General features: G+C 43.9%; 1 long non-coding RNA gene across 1 annotated transcript; it reads left to right on the top strand.

Annotated features, from left to right (window-relative positions):
* Positions 1-4,839: 4,839 nt before the first annotated feature.
* On the top strand, positions 4,840-14,766 carry LOC118966189. The gene is made up of 4 exons (XR_005053455.1): positions 4,840-4,931; positions 11,779-11,938; positions 12,562-12,739; positions 14,404-14,766. It is a non-coding gene; the product is annotated as an uncharacterized LOC118966189 (long non-coding RNA).
* The last annotated feature ends 1,082 nt before the right edge of the window (positions 14,767-15,848 follow it).

The following is a 15,848-nucleotide window of genomic DNA, read 5'->3' as shown; positions in this document are numbered from 1 at the left end:
ATACTCTCAATGACCTTTTCTACCTCGAGTTGTTACTAAGTATTCCTCCTGGTTGGAATGGAGTGAGGAGGGTGGTTATTTACCAACATTATTTTCTTGAAGATGGTCACACAGGAATTTGAATTTGCCGGGGGCGGCAGGGTAGCCTAGTGGTTAGAGCGTTGGACTAGTAACCGGAAGGTTGTGAGTTCAAACCCCCGAGCTGACAAGGTACAAATCTGTCGTTCTGCCTCTGAACAGGCAGTTAACCCACTGTTCCCAGGCCGTCATTGAAAATAAGAATTTGTTCTTAACTGACTTGCCTGGTTAAATAAAGGTAAAATATAAAAATCAGTAGATTTAGAGGGTTGGGGTGATATAGTGGTCAAACGATTATAATTAATCAGACATTCTGGAAAATACAATGTATGTTGTGAATTTTAACAACTGTCTCCATCTTGCCCATATGCAGCCATATGCTACAGTATGCATGAGTATCACACAAGTCTGGGCTGCGTATGTGTTCACTATTAGAGGAATAATGCAACATAAGATCTGATTCAGGTAGATGATGCATTCTGTCCTTCATCTCTCACAGCATGAGGTTATTTCTCCCAGGGTGTGGGAACTAACTGAGAACATTTCCTATTTCTGTTTCTGAGTCACACTAATAGAGACCCACACAGTTGGAAAGTGGTTACGTTGCAAGTCAGAAGCAACCACCTCACTGAAATGAGATGTTCAATAAAGCCACTCGCCTGGCTGGAATTGTGTCCGTTGGTTTAGCTGTTTCACACAGCTAAAGGGGATTGGGACTGAGGGGGCACATTTAGCTGGGTGGCACTAAAGACTGTCCACTCAAGGCTCACTCATGTTTAGAACTACACTTCCAGAAGTAATGGTTTTAATATTCTAACTCTTTAGAATCAAAATGGGTTCAATGGCTGGCTTCATATTGAACATCAAAAAGGTTCAATATAGAACCACAAAGCACCCTTACTTTTAGTTCTATAGTATAGTCTTCATGCCGAGGGGGGGGGGGGGGGGGGGGGGGGGGGTCGTAGAGTCGTAGAGCTGCTGGGATAATAATGGGGATCATCTGCGGGCGATTCACAGCTGTTGGGGGCAACATGCCGGTTCACAGTCATAATCCTGGAGCTAGTGCTCCCATTCATCACTCTCTCTCGCTCCCTTTTTAGACCCACATGATGAGCTTGCAGATGGATGAAAGTGAAACCGTCTGTTTATGACAAGGGTTTATAGTTTCTACCCAGATCATATCACCATCTAACGATTAGCAATTCTATTTCCGATCGCAAGATTGTATAATTTCCAATGGTACAGCAATTTTCCATACACTTCTGACCCCCCTAACGTTGACAACTCAACCAAATGTGAAATAAACCAAACATTTCACACTGTCATTGGATTTAGATTTTTGAAAATCCAATCACTATTCTATGTTGATTCAACATCATAACATTGAATTCTTTGGTTGAAAATACTTGGAAACTGTCACACCCTGATCTGTTTCCCCTGTCTTTGTGCTTGTCTCCACCCCCCCCCCCCCCCCCCCCCCCCCCCCCTCCAGGTGTTGCCTATCTTCCCCGTTATCCCCTGTGTATTTATACCTGTGTTCTCTGTTTGTCTGTTGCCAGTTCATTTTGTTCGTCAAGCCTACTAGCGTTTTTCCCCTTGCTCCTGTCTTTTTCTAGTTCCTGTTTTCTAGTTTTTCCATTTTTTACCATTCTGCCTGCCCCTGAACCTGCCTGGCATTCTGTACCTTGTCACACCAGCCTGGATTATTGACCTCTGCCTGCCGTTCTGTACCTTTTGGACTCTGATCTGGATTACTGAACTCTGCCTGCCCTTGACCTGTCATTTTGTCTGCCCCCTGTTCTAGTAATAAATATTTGTTACTTCGACACTGTCTGCATCTGGGTCTTCTCCTGAAACGTGATAGGAAACAATGTTGATTCAACCAGTTTTTGCCCATCTTCATATGTATGTCTGTTGATTTTTAAACCATTGCAAATTATCTTCTGACATGTTAACACTGATGGGTCTTGTGACCTCAATATGCTTGTATGGACAGGCCTTAAACGATAAATACAAATAAGTCCACGGTTGATACAGTCCCAAAATGTTTTGCATGTCAGCAGATATTGGACTTTCAAGAAACAAAGTGTTACTTGCCACATCATCATGATGACTTGATTTGTGATTATTGTGGTAGACAGACAGGCAGGCACAGACCCAGTCTTATCTCCCTGACAAAGCAGGGTCAAAAGTTTGAGGTCAGACAGACGAGAGAGGTAAAGGAATACGTAAGGGACTGATAAGAGAGCTGTGTGCTCCTAGTCAGTTATTATTATGGCTGATTGTTCCACCTAGCACTCTGAATTGTTGACCGGTTGCATCAGCTGGTCTCATAGACTAGATGTAACATAGTAAAAGAAAATCCGGGACACTCAAATTAGTATGATATGTTTACATGTTTGGTATGGTTAAATAAGATAGGTTACTTAAAGCAAAAACTAAAGGAGAATGGTTGGTCGGGGTGGATGGGCGGGCGTATAACGCAATCGTCTAGCAACCCAAAGGTTGTGTGTTTAAATCTCATCATGGACAACTTTAGCATTTTCGCTAATTAGCAACTTTGCAAACTACTTACTACTTTTTAGCTACTTTTCAACTACTTGGCATGTTAGATAACCCTTCCCATAACCCTAACCTTAACCCTTTTAGTTAACCCTTCCCCTAACCTTAACCCATTAACCTAACGCCAAATCTTAACCCTAACCTTAGCCCCTAACCCCTAGAGCTAGCTAACGTTAACATTTGCTACAACAAATTGGAATTTGTAACAGATCATACTTTTTGCAAATTCTTTGTAATTTGTAACATACATACGAAATCGATGATGGACCTCCACAAGTTAATGCATACCATGTGAAATTTAACATATCATACTAAATGGAGTGTCTTGGATTTACGTACAGAATAATACGAAATGCTCTTGGACCACGTTGGTTGCATATCTCACTGACCTGGGAAAAAATGCTTACTGTCTTAATTAAACACAATTTTCCGGATGTTGTATACCACTTTCAGCCAATCAGGTTGCAGCAGTCTGGATGAACGGGGCGCACAACATCAGGAAGTAGCATTAGCCACTCGTGGTGGTGGGAAATTGTGTTTTATTAAGATAGTTTGCATATTTTCTCAGTTTTTTTTAGCCGGCGGGCCATTAAATTGAGTTATGGGGGAAATAGATGCCTTTGCAGCTTGAATGAAAGATGTTTTATGTAAGACCCGGTCACCAAGGGACACGAGTGTATAGCCGGCTGGGCACATTAAAGTCGGATGCAGATGACAAATGACGTAAAATACATAATAGTGCCATCTGGTGGCTGTTTGGGCTAACGTTAAGTTGCTCAAAAACCTGTGAAGTAATTCTGTAATTACACTATTAAAAACATTGTATTAACATGTTGGAATATAGACTGTTCATTATGTTATTAATTAAGTAATAACAAAAAAACAACACTCAACGCTAACACCATGTAATTGTATAGCAGGTCCTATATAATTCCTGTAGTAATTACAGTGTTACTACACAGGCATAAGCGCAACTTTATTGACATTTTGCAGTTCATTTTAGAACTCAGCCATTTTAGTACAGGGATTCTTATCTTTTAAATACATGTACTACTTCAAAATCTCTCCAAACAGGGAGGGAATGTAACTTTGGTACTGTATAGCTAATATGAAGCTAAACAACTAAAACAAGATTAGGTAATGCAGTTGGATTTAGGTCATGGTTTTTTGTCTCACATGTCACTTTCCAGGAGTGCTGTCATTTCAACTAAAGGGTCATGTTCAATATGCTACATCTTTTAAAGGGGAGAGAGAATTGACCATTCACTATACTTTATCTATATTCTGACTCTCTGAGGGAGTCAGCGCATCCAGATGGAACTGAAAATGCCCTGTTCTGTTATTTTCCATGCCAACTTGAGAGTATGCAACTGAACAGTGTTTTGTTTTCCATATTTTTCTCAATTTATTTACCCTCGAATTCTCCGGTCATAAGAGATTTCTCACAAAAAAGGGGTGCGGCTATCCCCATGCCTCAGCTGTAACATCATCACCATGTTGTTGTGGCAACAGATTAGGAACACAACAAAATACCTCACAGTACTCCAAACAGCTTGGCCACTCTTATAAATATAGACCTCACACACAGACACACACACAGGCATGCACACACGCACAACACACACTTTCAATTACAAGCAATTGGACACGTGTCTTTCCATACAGTAGGGAAAAGTTTTAATAGCAACACCACAAGGCCAGTCAACTTTTTGATCCTGACACAATTTTGAGGTTAGACTCTGCTCTGCCTTACAACTGTCTCTGAACTGGTAACGTGATTCTTTTAGACTGTTAAACAGACTGGATATGCTGCACAGTGGAATGGGCCAGAGCGGGAAACAAGCTCAATACTATGAATTATTTGGTCTCCAAATATCAGTTAATATTCAACTCTCTGTTTCATACCCAGAATAATACTCACCAAGACTAAAACCAGTATTGAATATTTTACACTTTATTTCCCTCCAAATGCCAGAAAACTCCTACATTCAGAGATGAACGCTGCTGATGCAGCAACTAATTGCATGTGCATCTGATATTCAATCCCCCACTATTCACTGAGACCCTGCCCTGGCCGGCACCCCTTCCTCCATACCCTAATTTCTCTTTGCAAGACAAACAGTCATTTGACAAACACTGACACAGTGGGGGTTGGGGTTGAGTGCCACTCCAATGGTAGTTATAAGGCAACCCGGACCCTTTTAAGTCCCAATGCAAATGCCACTTTACCACACAGCAACAGAGAGCAAACAAGGACACAACAGACTACATGGGATGTATACATGCATGCAGTAAGTAAAGCCAACGCAAGCAAGAGCTAGCAGGAGCTGTAACCTGTTTGTTGCTTTGCTTGTTGGCAAAGCTCTTTATTTGACATCTTGTTTTGTGTGTGTTTAAATTAAGTTTAATTGTCTTGTCAAAGAAGAAAATTGGAGGCAATAGTGACAGATTTGATTGTTAATCAGTATTTATAAAGGCTTGATTTGCAAATGGAAAAGAGAGCTCGCACTTAGCGACTCCTGAGTTAGACTGTAGTCTCCAAATGCTAAAGCACTGGCCTTCTATACCGTAAGCCTTTAACCTGTTTCACAATACCTTTAACACACACACACACACACACACACACACACACACACACACACACACACACACACACACACACGCACACACGCACACACGCACACACACACACAGCTCAACCCTTCCTCTGTATTCCCCCTTACCCCCTCTCTCTCTCCTCTACTGTAGTAATACACATCTAAATTCTTCCTATGTGAAGGCCTGCCTGCACTTCCTGTTTCTACTACACTCATATAAAAAAGGGGTCCAAAATGATTATTGGGGTCTCCCAATAGGAGAAGCCTTTAAAGAAACCCTTTTTGGTTCCTAGTAAAACCCTTTTTGGTTCCAGGTAGAAAAGTTTTAGGTTCCATGTAGAACCCTCTCTGGTACGGGTTCTACATGGAATCCAAAATAGTTCTACCTAGAAACACACACACACTTGAACTCCTCCTCTCTTTCCTTTCAACCTTTCCATTTAGAGGAGAGGAAGGGTGAGGAGGTGTTGCTGATTACTCCAGGCCAGTCTAACACTGTCAACTGGTCGACAGATTCGTAATGAAGGAGTGGAACTTGGCTGGACAGACAGGGTTGTCGGAAGGAATTGTCCATTGTTGTACACGCTGACTCCTAGCAACAGTGAATCATAGTATTGATTTAGACAAGGGATCATCTGGGTAGTTCTCATTGCAAAACAGTTCCAGTCATTCTCATTACCCCTCTTCTTCCAACAGGCCCTGGACTTATTTTATTTTGACCTTCTTCTCTGCGTGTGTTTTTTACTGTGGGCCCATGCCAACTGAGACAACATGTGTGGTGGGGGTAAGACCATCCAAAAGTGTCCATGCACTGTTTGCTTACCTAGTTAAAACAGCCACAAAATGTCTGAAAATGGGCACTTGTGTTTTTATGTACATCCGCTAATCAGCCTCAGTTACAGAAGCAGTAAAGCAGCGCCACATGTAATGACTAAGGACACCAGGCCTCTGTGGCCCTGCCTGCCGGCAGCGAGATCACTCTATGATGCACATAAGTGTCCCGTTGCACCAGCAGATCCCGCTGTGCTGCTACCATTTACAGCCCATGTACAAGCTCTCATCAGCATAATGCTGCTTCACACAGAGTTTAGCCTCTGTTACCTCACGTTACGCATGTTTGCCTGTAAAAACACAAAGGTTGCATTATAGGAATGATGTAATTTGATGGGGTCTTAGTGGTACAGTGAACATGTTGACATAGACTGTGTGTAAACCTGTGAGACTGAAAGACTAGCAAGGAGTCAGGTTAGGAAAATACTGTGTACCAGTAGTTGTGTTTCTACCCAAACTATCATGTTCATTTCCTGAGTATGTGTCCAAATTATAGAGGTAAAGAATTTATCTGCCGGTCGAGATGGGTCTAATTGTGATAAATATAACTCTGACCCCCTCTTTGACTAAAGAGGAGCACGCTCTCCGCAGCCGATGTGAGTAAGCCGATGTGATTAAGACCGATGTGAGAATGCTATTCATTGACTACAGCTCAGCGTTCAATCAATCAATCAAATGTATTTATAAAGCCCTTCTTACATCAGCTGATGTCACAAAGTGCTGTACAGAAACCCAGCCTAAAACCCCAAAAAGCAAGCAATGTAAACAAGCCAGCAGCATACCACCCTGCATCCCACTGCTGGCTTGCTTCTGAAGCTAAACAGGGTTGGTCCTGGTCAGTCCCGAGAAGGTAGACCAGATGCTGCTGGAAGTGGTGTTGGAGGGCCAGTAGGAGGCACTCTTTCCTTAGGTCTAAAAAAAATGCCCCAGGGCAGGGATTGGGGACAATGCCCTTTGTAGGGTGCTGTCTTTCGGATGGGATGTTAAACAGGTGTCCTGACTCTCTGTGGTCACTAAAGATTCCATGGCACTTATCATAAGAGTAGCTTACAATTGGCTCATTCATCCCTCTCCCCTGTAACTATTCCCCAGGTTGTTGCTGTAAATGAGGATGTATTCTCAGTCAACTTACCAGGTAAAAAAAATAAATGCATGTGTAGAAGCACAGTGGCTATGAAAAACTCCCTAGAAAGGCTGGAACCGGGCCTCCCGGGTGGCGCAGTGGTTAAGGACGCTGTACTGCTGCGCCAGCTGTGCCATCAGAGACTCTGGGTTCGCGCCCAGGCTATGTCGTAACCGGCCGCGACCGGGAGGGCCGTGGGGCGACGCACAATTGGCCTAGCATCGTCCGGGTTAGGGAGGGCTTGGCCGGTAGGGATGTCCTTGTCTCATCACGCACCAGCGACTCCTGTGGCAGGACGGGCGCAGTGGTAGCCAGGTGCACGGTGTTTCCTCTGACACATTGGTGCGGCTGGCTTCCGGGTTGGATGCGCGCTGTGTTAAGAAGCAGTGCGGCTTGGTTGGGTTGTGGGGGCGCCAATCCGGAGAGGAAGATCACGTCGGTGACGCACCACTCCTAGAGACAGCATGGAAGAGCACCAGTGACTCAGCCCCTGTAATAGGCTTCCCAGTGGAGAGATGGGAACCGGCCAAGCAGAGACAGCAAGGGAGGTTCATTGCTCCAGTGCACCTCACCTTCACACTCCTGGGCCAGACTACACTCAATCATAGGACTTACTGAAGAGATGAGTCTTCAATGAAGACTTAAAGGTTGAGACCGAGTCTGCGTCTCTCACATGCATAGGCAGACCATTCCATAAGAATGGAGAAAGCCCTAACACGATAGTGCCCTCAAAGCTCATCAATAAGCTAAGGACCCTGTGACTAAACACCTCCCTCTGCAACTGGATCCTGGACTTCCTGACGGGCCTCCCCCATGCTGATCACAGGGTCCCCTCAGGGGTGCGTGCTCAGTCCACTCCCTGTTCACTCATGACTGCACGGCCAAGCACGATTCCAACACCATCATTAAATTTGCCGACGACACAACAGTGCTAGGCCTGATCACCAACAACGACGAGACAGCCTATAGGGAGGAGGTCAGAGACCTGGCCATGTGGTGCCAGGACAACAACCTCTCTCTCAATGTGATCGAGACAAAGGAGATGATTGTGGACTACAGGAAAAAGTGGACCGAGCACACCCCAATTCTCATCTACGAGCTGCAGTGAAGCAGGTTGAGAGCTTCAAGTTTATTAGTGTCCACATCACCAACAAACTCTCATGGTCCAAGCACACCAAGACAGTCGTGACGAGGCCAGGACAAAACCTATTCCCCCTCAGGAGACTGAAAAGATTTTGCATGGGTCCTCAGATCCTCAAAAGTTTCTACAGCTGCACCATCGAGAGCATCTTGACTGGTTGCATCACTGCCTCGTGTTACAACTGCTCGGCCTCCGACCGCAAGGCACTACAGAGGGTTGTGCGAACGGCCCAGTACATCACTGGGGCCAAGCTTCCTGCCATCCAGGACTCTCTTCTACCGCATGGAAAGCGGTACCGGAGTGCCGAGTCTATGTCCAAGAGGCTTTTAAACAGCTTCTACCCCCAAGCCATAAGACTCCTGAACATCTAGTCAAATGGTTCCCCAGACTATTTGCAGTGCCCCCGCTTTACATCACTGCTACTCTCTGTTACACCACTGCTACTCTCTATGCATAGTCGCTTTAATAACTCTACCTACATGTACATACTACCTCAACTAACCGGTGCCCCCGCACATTGACTCTGTATCGGTACCCCCCTGTATATAGTCTCAATATTGTTATTTTACTGCTGCTCTTTAATTACTTGTTACTTTTATCTCTTATTCTTATCCGTATATTTTTGAAACTGCAATGTTGGTTAAGGGCTTGTAAGTAAGCATTTCACTGTAAGGTACCTGTTGTATTTGGCACATGTGACTAATACAATTTGATTTGATGTGCAGGAATGTTTGTAGAATGTTTAAATTGATAGTAAAGAAAAGACGCTGAAGCAACAGTCTGCCCTGTCTACCACCGTTCTCCTCCTGCAGCATTCAGAACCTATGTTACTCTGTTCTGGGTGTCATGTTTATTTGCCTGGCCTATTTGTATCTCAGAACAATGTACGCCCTGTGACCCCCTCCTGTGTTATCTTATTGGGCCGGGCGTGCTGTGGGACGGGCGTGCTGTGGGACCGGGCTGGCATGAGGCCATGCCTGCAGTGTAGGAATGTGGCTGTAAAGTAGTGGATGGATCTGGGAGTGGTGGGGTACAGGGAGAGAGCAGAGCAGAGGGGACTGTTTCTTTCTCACACAAAGGCATGCACACGCACACACGCACGCATGCCTGCACGTACACACACACACACACACACACACACACACACACACACACACACACACACACACACACACACACACACACACACACACACACACACACACACACACACATAGAGACACAAACGCGAGCACACACACACACACACACACACACACATACATACATACAGGATATGGCTGGTTTTCCCACACCCACTCCCATGGTCTAACATACCTAAAACACACAGTCACACGAGGCATCACAACAAAAACTTTTTTCATTGAAACAAGGTTCACACAATAATATAGAAACATTACTGTTTATAGATGACAAAATACATGGAAAGGTGTTTAAGTCACACAATCAAACTAAAATGTGTTTGTTATTCTTCTAACCTGACAAATCGTTTAGCCCTCTTTCCAGTGTAGGCTAATTGCCATGTCTCCCTCTAACAAATGGCTAATGATATCAGTAAGTAAACATTGTTGGGAGGAGTTGGACAATCATCACCTCCTCAAAACCCGCTACATATCCTCCTCAACACCCGCTACATATCCTCCTCAACACCAGCTACATATCATCCTCAACATCCGCTACATATATCCCTCAACACCCGCTACATATATCCCTCAACACCCGCTACATATCTTCCTCAACACCCGCTACATATCTTCCTCAACACCCGCTACATATATCCCTCAACACCCGCTACATATCTTCCTCAACACCCGCTACATATCTTCCTCAACACCCGCTACATATCCTCCTCAACACCCGCTACATATCATCCTCAACATCCGCTACATATCTTCCTCAACACCCGCTACATATATCCCTCAACACCCGCTACATATCCTCCTCAACACCCGCTACGTATCCTCCTCAACACCCGCTACATATCCTCCCCAGCACCCACTACATATCCCCCTCAACACCCGCTGCATATCCTCCTCAACACCCGCTACATATCTTCCTCAGCACCCACTACATATCCTCCTCAACACCCGCTACATATCCTCCTCAACACCCGCTACATATCCCCCTCAACGCCCGCTACATATCCTCCTCAACACCCGCTACATATCCTCCTCAACACCCGCTACATATATTTCCTACTCTGACAGTGAACCTTCAAGACAAAGATGGGGAAAGAACAATATCTTAGCAACATGATCTCACAAGATCTCCCACCTCAGATCAATAGGGGGAAAAAAGCACAGGCCTTCACATTAAAACTCTTAACCTCATCCTCACAATGGGACACATATTAGAAACTGGTGGTGCTGAGAAGTGTAAATATTTTATGGGGGACTTTAGACATATCTTATCAGCTTGCAGCATCCAGCCATACTTGGTTCTAACAGAGGTTTGAAGCCTCTTAGTGCTTCCTTCCTGCTCATGAGGCCATCTGTTTGTTTATCAAGCTGTTCCATCAGCTCTGGGGCTAAATTTATCATTCAGAGTGTTAAGTGCGTTACCTACAGGAAATATGTTGTTTTCTAATTCTCTTAGAAATATTTCAGATGGTTTACACATTTATGCATTGGATGGTTCTCTCATCGAGCAGGTTCCCGCCTATAAATAACTGGTCTTCTGGATTGACAAAAAATGTGTGTTTAAAAAGCATACAGACGAGCTAGAAGCTGAAGCTGAGATTTAAAGTAGGCTTCTTTTATAGAAGTAGGTCCCTCGTGTCTCTACAAACCTAGGCAAATCAGTCTAGTTTTATTAATGCCCCCAATGTTTGGAATAATTTACAATCCTAATTACATCTTGAATCCTTGGTGCCAATAGGGCAGTTTAGAACACTGATGAGGAATACATTCACTGAGGTTTGCGAGTGCTTTGGTTGATTGCAATAATTTATTTGTTTAGTCGAAATGTAATGTATATGTGACTGGAGGTATCTTTCAGTTTCTTTTTTTGTCGCTGTTCTATTGAATTATCATGTTGATTTGTGAATTGTTTGTTCTCAGGGCACCATTGAGAATGAGACCACGGTCTCAATTGGGCTCCCCTGAATAGATAAAAGTAACAAAATCTATCTGTTCAACTGAATGTGTGATTTCAAACACAGATTTACACAGTTAGATTTAGGTATAAGAAGTAAGTATTGAAACGTTTAAAGTATTATAAGGTTGTCTGTTAATGATGAACAGTGGTTGTATATACAATTGCTGACATTTTTACACTGTTACAATACATAAATACAAATGACTGTCCTCCTTTGTAAACTGTAGTTTTAGTTTCATGACCAGAACACGACCCCCCATGTGTTTGAGCCTTTCTGCTTGTTTTCGAACTTCTCTCCTATCGCACACCTAACCATTTCCTGCTGCATTGTTTTTCTACATCCTGTCCAGACTGTGTTTAGCCCTGGCTGGTGGATGACAGCGTGGCTAGAAGAATGCCCCAGAATGAAGAATGCAGGGGTTTGTTCTGCCTGTATTCCATCATCTGAGTCCACGCGCGTCACAATGACTATGTCCCAGCCCTCTAAGTGGAAAAACAATGTTTAGGATGGTGAGTCACGATACTTCCCATTAAAACAAGGTTATATGCACCCCATCTAATCCCAGCAACAGGCTCCTCCTTATAAGCTCATGTTGGTGCTCATGCTGTACAGACCACCAAGGTGTCACATCGAGCCACACAGCCTTATATAGAAGCCATATTAAATGCTAACTCTGTGATCAGTGCATTAGGGTAACCAACACTAACGTTGAGGAGGTACAGGCTAGCTCGCTGCATGAGCTTATATAGAGAGTGGCTGGGACTAATGCTGGAGTCACTGGAGGGATATATCTCATAGTGGGTCTGAGAAGTTTAAAAACTGATATCCTTTAATGTGAGTGTCTTTCAATTCCCATAGAGCCACGACAGGGGGGCCTGAATGATTGGAGTTGTAATATCAGTTTGTTTGGTGCAAGGGTAAAGGACAGGAGACTTTACACACCATGTCCTGTCCAAGGGTTGAGTTACATCTCAAACAAACCTGAGTGTTGTTTCACAAGCAAGCAGAGGAGAGGATGAGAGTCTGTTCTAATGAAGAGGGCAAGGGTCGACAGATCTATTATGTTTCAAATTTTTTTTCTCTCTTTTTTCTCTCTCCATTTGAAACCTGACACATCCTGGTCCTTATAAAGGGTATCCAGCCTCCCATATCCCAGGCCCACAAAGAGACCTCCACCTGCTCTCAGTCTCAGGGCCTTCTGGTCAGAATGGCGTGAGATTACAATATAATCACAGTTTTGGAGATTTGAGAGAAGGAAGGGAAGACCGAGAGAGAGGTTGAAGCGGGGGAGAAGAGGACATGTGACTGAGGTGAGGAGTACTTCTGGGCTCATTCAACTCCAACTGGCCCTGTGTGAGAATCAAACAGCCAATGGTTAGAAAGAAAGAAAGAAAGATGTCAGTCGGGCCTTTTTACAAGAGCTTTGACTTGCTCTGGGACCAGCTCTGAGACACGTCTATGGAAAATGTTTCGCTAGGCCTGGTAGCTTTTGGACAATACTTAATGCTGTAACAGAGACAGCTTGTAAGGCTTCTCTGCTGGCTTTCAGTAAGCCATAATTCAAACAGCCTGTTCCAAACTAAAAATATTCTTTCACTCTTTTTTTATTAAACTGTCCATTTTTCTCAGGAATGGCAGGTTCACGTATCAACTCTCAAGTGACAAACACATTATGCAAAAAGCAAGTGGATTTAAATATGAACAGACGCATGTTGTATAGACAGACGCACGCACATAGAAAATACAAACGTGATATTGCAAACATCTACAGTAAATACATAAACCACCATTATTACCAGATAGCCCAGTTGTGGTCGCCTTTAAGAACATGACATCCCAGTTTATTGGAAACAACAATCACACTCTCTATTATGAACAGGAAGAACACAGAATCAAAACATTCTGTACAGATGGAATGTGATAAAGGGGTAGATTGACACAGAATATCAATGGGAGTGTGCCATGTCTTCTCTGCCAAAACACTATAAGTTAACACGTGAGACAGGCAAACAATCCCAGTTTTCCTGCCTTTGTCCCGTTGTGTTTTGGTTCATGTGTTACTGCTTAAGCATCCCCAGCCTTCAGAGAGAGAGCGAGAGAGCGAAAGAGCGAGAGAGAGAGAGAGAATCATCATGCTGCTCTTTGTGGGCTAAAAGGGGTTTTATCACCCAATACTCACATTCTGGTTCTTTGTCATACCAGCAAGATTTATATATTTTTTTCTCTTTGCTAACTTAGCCTCTCAGGTCGCTTCAGGGTGACTGATGCCATTTGTGATGAAATCAAATGCATCAAACATCTGTGAATGACGATATGACTTATTTTGGCAATCACATGCAGCGATAGAGTCTAAAGCAGAACGCTATACCCTATCCCCAATCTTTGTGCACGTCACCAGTATAGGGGGTACAAACTGGGCTGAGGAAGGACCACCTGTACGCTGGTACAGCAGGGAAAGGAGAGTGACCTTGTTTGTCCAAAGAGAGGAAGCTGTTTGTCCAGCAGGTGTTCTAAATATACACGTTGGACCCATCCTGCATCTGTTCTTCTTCTAATGATTTTGTGATAGTGGAACACCCAGGATGAAAAATTGTAATAGCTCATCATAAACCACCACAGATGGTGAAGGAGACAAGAACACAGGTTGGTCCTCTCATGTCTGAAGCCAAGAGCTGTGTGTGTTCACCTGTCCTTATCCTGAATCCTAATGGCCAAATCCCTTTGTAGTTTATCCCCTGTAAAGATAGATGGAACATCTGGAAATCAGTGCCCACTGCCCAGAGGGTGGTGTTCTCTCATTCCTTTGTAGATTTACAATTGAGATGTATTTTGATTGTGTACAGCTTGCCAATGATTCAGAGGTTAGTGGTTTAAATTAGAAATACAATGTTTTTCCAAATGCTCTTTCAAATGAGATACATTTTTGTTTTGACAAATGTTGTAAATTATTACTACCTTGATTACTATTCCTCAGACTCATGCGTTGGTGAGTGGACCTTCAGGGAGTGATGCAGCTCTCCATGTAAGGGCTGAACTATACCTCTGTCTACCATCATCTTAATATCTTCACTCCAAATCAACACAACTGACCATTCAAGGTGATGCCTATCATGACAAGTCCCCAAGGATAAACAGTAATATTAGACTGTTTGGACTAAACTCTTGATTCATACTACTATTAACCTTCTCTTAAGAGAGACATGGAGTCTTAGTGATGACTTACAGTATGACTCACCAGTGTCTCCTGACCCCTCCTGTCTCAGCCTCCAGTATTTATGCTGCAGTAGTTTATGTGTCGGGGGGCTGGGGTCAGTTTGTTATATCTGGAGTACTTCTCCTGTCCTATTAGGTGTCCTGTGTGAATTTAAGTGTGCTCTCTCTAATTCTCTCTTTCTCTCTTTCTTTCTCTCTCTCGGAGGACCTGAGCCCTACGACCATGCCTCAGGACTACCTGACATGATGACTCCTTGCTGTCCCCAGTCCACCTGGCCGTGCTGCTGCTCCAGTTTCAACTGTTCTGCCTTATTATTATTGGACCATGCTGGTCATTTATGAACATTTGAACATCTTGGCCATGTTCTGTTATAATCTCCACCCGGCACAGCCAGAAGAGGACTGGCCACCCCACATAGCCTGGTTCCTCTCTAGGTTTCTTCCTAGGTTTTGGCCTTTCTAGGGAGTTTTTCCTAGCCACCGTGCTTCTACACCTGCATTGCTTGCTGTTTGGGGTTTTAGGCTGGGTTTCTGTACAACACTTTGAGATATCAGCTGATGTACGAAGGGCTATATAAATACATTTGATTTGATGTTCTCTTTTCTGTCTGTGGTTCTCTGTAAGGGTTTTTCAGTCTCAGTAGCACTCACTGTTCCTGCTGCTATCGCATGCTCTGAACTCTGGCACAAGGGCATGCAGAGCCTAAAGAGGACGCTCAGTTCCCACTCTGGATGCCTCACTTATGACCACCATGCAACTCATCCAGGAGAAGAGGGGAGGGGAGGAGGATGGAGAGAAGAGGGGAGGAGTAGAGAAGGATGGGAGGAGGAGGGGGAGGAGAGGAGGATGGGAAGAACAGCCCCGAGTTCTCTTGGAGACATCATGAGTCACATAATTATGATTATGAATCATCTGATCAAAGTTATACTCTGACTCCAACTATTCTCTCTCTCTCTCTCTCTCTCTCTCTCTCTCTCTCTCTCTCTCTCTCTCAAGCATTCTGGCTCACTTTTCTCCTGTTTTCCCTTTTACATCCCTTATGTTGCCTTCCTAATAGTCACTATGGAGTGTGTGTCTATGTGTGTTTGTGTGTGTGCATGTGTGTGCGTGTTTGTTTATGAGCCCATGATAAATTAAGGTATAAATAGAGCTCAATCTGTATATTCACAGAGCACCATCTAACACCATCTAACAGTGGGACCATA

This window comes from Oncorhynchus mykiss, chromosome 9 (assembly GCF_013265735.2).
Source record: "Oncorhynchus mykiss isolate Arlee chromosome 9, USDA_OmykA_1.1, whole genome shotgun sequence".
Classification (NCBI taxonomy): domain Eukaryota; kingdom Metazoa; phylum Chordata; class Actinopteri; order Salmoniformes; family Salmonidae; genus Oncorhynchus; species Oncorhynchus mykiss.
Note: the sequence above shows the minus strand (reverse complement) of the source record. Positions and strands in the feature narration are given on the sequence as shown.